The following is a 4,873-nucleotide window of genomic DNA, read 5'->3' as shown; positions in this document are numbered from 1 at the left end:
AATAAATAAAAAGTTTAAAATAGACGTGAAAGATTGGCTTTATCATGTATGTATTGTGATAGCCTTATGTACATAATAATAATAATAATAATAATAATAATAATAATAATAATGCTGTACCACGTTTCCTGTAGAGTTTCATAGAAATATAGGGCTAGTTGTCAAAGAGATATTTTAACCAGACACACAAGTCTGTTATTGAATGGTTCATAAACTGTTTAAAAGTCTGAACTATATGAAACAGATCAAGCCTTGGGTATATTCTATATAACTTGTTTTTAAATCAATACACAAATCTCTCACGCTTATGAATATTTGTTCAAAAGTTGTTTACATAAAATCTGTGATTTTGAAAAATCACAAAAGAATCATGTTCAGAATTACTGTAAAATGTAAAATGAATGGTCAATATTGTGGTTGCAGTTTATTTTATTTCCTTTAATGTCTTGTATAACTTTCTTATGCATTGTTCAATTGTGTGACAGTACATGTTAATTGTAGCATGTCACATAACCTTCTGTGACATTCCCTCTACTCCAGGCCTAGCTGTTATGCCAAGTGTGAATGCTGCTGTATTAACCACATACTTACCTTCAAATCGCAGGCTAGGAGATATAATGGTTCCGCACCAACTAATGATATTAAATCAAGTTTTGCAATGTTTTTATTTCAATCACAGTATATTTAAGATCTTTCATATTGGACCTGCCGATGATAATGCCACTTCTGACTGAAATCTGCAAAATCCTTATTTTATATTATAATATATTGTGGTAGACACATCACACAGGGCAATGCAATCCACACAGAGGTGGAGGGAGGGTGCAAACCTGGAACTAAAGCATATCGCTGATACGGTTGTACAAAGGAACCAGATCTGATCAGGCTATAGGAATAGATCAGGCTCATGTCTTTATGTGTGATTATCAACTACCAGCCCTGCTGCTGCCTACTCACATGGACAGTACACACTCCTCTGTCAGCCTCAAGTCCTCCCCAGACTTGCTCACCAGGCTAAAGTCCAACAAGTGTGTGCTGGGATACTTACACCCAACTCTGACACCAATGTGGCAAACCTCAGTTCTCACAAGCAGGCGCATTGTCCATGGCGAAGTGGTCCACACACAGGAAGTGGGGGCGTGAACCCAGGACCTCTCGCACTAAAGCATAGCGCTGATACCGCTGTACAAAGAAGTTGGCTCTCTTGCAAGTAGCGTATTTCGGGCTTATGCCTTTGTGTGTGATTACGTCACCTACCAGCCCTGTTGCTGTCTGCCCCGTGCACCCTACAATATTACAAAAGCATAAATAAGTGCTGCACATTTATTAAAAAAAAAAAACACTGGTAAGTAATGTTAGAATCTATTTATTTATATGCTTTGTTTGTTTTTTGTTTGTTTTTTTCTCACAACTTACAGTACCAGAAACGCTGATCTGATCCAGGAAGAAAAAAATAGTCAGAATGTATACAATTAAACTGTCCAGAACTGTCAGCAGATAGTCTTTAAAAATGCATTTAAAAACCAAATGTAATTGTAGCCTAAAATGTATTGGATGCAGAGCGCCAGAAAAATGACAGAGGAGGACATAAAAAAAAAACATATCCATGATAAAAAATAGCCAAAAAATAACCAAACCACCAAAGACAACATTAACATTATTTCAAAACATGCCAGATTTGGATGGAAAAACATCAGTTTGGCAGCACCTATTAAACGTTACCTCAAGCTCAATGTATTATTATTATTATTATTTATTATTATTATTATTATTATTATTATTATGCTTCCAAGCTGGCTTGGGAAGCCCATTGTTACTGTTAGGATTTATCTTATTATTTTTTTTTCTATTCCTTTTTTCCTAATTATATATTTATCATTATTTTTTTCTTGATGTTACTCTTTCATTTCTTGTTTTATTACTGTACTTGTTTTATTACTGTTTAAAAGTGAACTACAATAAAATATTTTTTCAATTCATCCAGGGGAATGCTACCAAAGCAATGCATAACAGACATTAATCTCTGTAATAATTATATAAACAATTATAAACAATTCCTCTGAAATCAAGAGGCTACATCTAACAAATTACATGGAAGTTATTAACACAAGTAAGTGGTCCAAACTCAAGCAAGCCAGTTGCTGCTGTGGGGTACATGGGTCTGTGGCTATGACATATGCAAAATTCCAATAAACAGTTGCTTTACTGGGATTTTGAAATGTAATTCGCTACATGTTTGGCCAATATCAATGTCTATGAAATACTTTCGTATAGTCGTTCCTTAAGATAACTCTACAACCAAAACTTTACAGGACCATACCAAAAATACTACTAGCCTGCCATTATGTTTATTCCAATAACTAAGGCTACATTGACTGACACTCTACGAACATGGTTTTACATTATGTTCCACACAAACACACATTACAAGTGTAGATGTAAAGTCTAGCTAGTTCACGTTTAATTATTTTTACAAAGCGCTGAAGTCAGCTATATTGCTTGTTGTCATGTGAGTGTATAGATGTGGCACCCTCTGTAACAGAGGCTACCACTACTATCATTCAATTACTATATATATATGTGTGTGTGTGTGTGGTGTGTGTGTGTGTGTATATGTATATATATATATATATATATTATATATATATATATATATATATATTTTCAGTGATGTCCAGGAGGGAAGTTTAAAGTAAATGCAGCCACTCCTCTCTCCCTCTCCATCAAAAACACAAACCAAGTTAGTAGAAACAACTGGGGCAACCTCGACCCCCACCGCTGTTGGGCCTATTTGTTTTGTGCTGGGCAAGGTTGTCCCAGTGATTTATTGAAACGTGTGTTTTTGATCTCTCCACTTTAAATGGCTGGGCACTTTTGATAACTTGGTGTTTTTTTTTTGTTTTTTTTTTTCAGATTTCCAATTTGTTTTTGTTTCAGAAGTGAAACCTCTGTAAAAGCAATCGGCAAATCTTATATCGATTCGTCTCTCCTTGTACACTGAAATGCCTGTAAATTAAAAAAAAAAAAAAGTAATCAGCAAACAGGTAAATGAAAAAAGCAATAGCCAATAGGCAACCAAGTTAACGTCCCTAAAATGAACAGATTGTTTTGTTCATGCATGCCTTTTAAAAAATAAATTGTATGGTTTCTTCCATGGTTATGTAATAGTTGTACCTATAATACATTTTCCAGACAGTTTCAAATAACTCGATGTCAAAATGGTAGACACGGATATGAAGTTAGTTTAATCATGACAAAGCTTTTCCAGAGAAGCATCTGCAAACCGAGCGCCCTCAATCTCTAACGGCTGGTGTCACACACGCCAGCACTAATCATGGACTACCTACTCAGCAGTACACGTCAAAAGTCAGCGATATTTTCATGTTTGTTTATTTATTTATTTATTTGTTTCTTTATTGGCTTCTGACGGACTCCTGATCCATTTGCCGTGGCAAAAATAAAATCACAAACAACCATCACATTAGGAATTTACGGAATCATAGTAAGATTCCTTCGGCAAGATTTTACTGGAGTGCAATATTTGAGCATATAAATTGGAAGAAAGTTTGAAAGGTCTCCAGTAGGTATTGTCTCATCAACTAAGAGGTTATAAGATTGTTGATAGGATTTATCCTGTAAAACATGTCCTGGCTAGATTTACACTTTGAAATAGATTACAGTTTCAATGTGTGTTTTGTAATATTAATTTTATCAATGTATTTACAAAGTTATTTAGGAATAAGAACATAAGAACATAAGAAAGTTTACAAACGAGAGGAGGCCTTTCGGCCTATCTTGCTCGTTTGGTTGTTAGTAGCTTATTGATCCCAAAATCTCATCAAGCAGCTTCTTGAAGGATCCCAGGGTGTCAGCTTCAACAACATTACTGGGGAGTTGATTCCAGACCTTCACAATTCTCTGTGTAAAAAAGTGCCTCCTATTTTCTGTTCTGAATGCCCCTTTGTCTAAACTCCATTTGTGACCCCTGGTCCTTGTTTCTTTTTTCAGGCTGAAAAAGTCCCTTGGGTCGACACTGTCAATACCTTTTAGAATTTTGAATGCTTGAATTAGGTCGCCACGTAGTCTTCTTTGTTCAAGACTGAACAGATTCAATTCTTTTAGCCTGTCTGCATATGACATGCCTTTTAAGCCTGGAATAATTCTGGTCGCTCTTCTTTGCACTCTTTCTAGAGCAGCAATATCTTTTTTATAGAGAGGTGACCAGAACTGCACACAATATTCAAGATGAGGTCTTACTAGTGCATTGTACAGTTTTAACATTACTTCCCTTGATTTAAATTCAACACTTTTCACAATGTATCCGAGCATCTTGTTAGCCTTTTTTATAGCTTCCCCACATTGTCTAGATGAAGACATTTCATGAGTTATATTACAATTAACACTAAGTGAAACAGTTTGGTAGCGACGATATATTATTTAATTTACAAAAAAAAAATGGAACCCAGTGTGGTATATATAATTTATATTTTATTAGTATTTAAGGTAGTAATAAAGTGACATAGTCAGGCCATAAATCACATTTTAATCTGTTTAAAATAGAGGTGGAAGATTATATCAGCACCATCTGAACCATTATGGGAAAGAAAAAAAACATACCGATATGCTGTGTTTGATTTATTCAATTTATTCAAAAAGTGAGAATGCAATATCCCTGGCAATGTGTAAAGCTGATGTCATTTCTTTAGAGAGGATATAAAAGAAATCCTCTTGTTGGATATTCTTGTTATATTTTTTGTGTTTGTGCTAAATAAATAAATAAATAAATAAATAAATAAATAGAAACACACAGTTTGCCACAAAGAGAGAGAGGCTGTCGTGTACCTTACGTAACTCGTCATAGGCTTGTCGTAAA

This window comes from Polyodon spathula, chromosome 4 (assembly GCF_017654505.1).
Source record: "Polyodon spathula isolate WHYD16114869_AA chromosome 4, ASM1765450v1, whole genome shotgun sequence".
Classification (NCBI taxonomy): Eukaryota; Metazoa; Chordata; class Actinopteri; order Acipenseriformes; family Polyodontidae; genus Polyodon; species Polyodon spathula.
Note: the sequence above shows the minus strand (reverse complement) of the source record.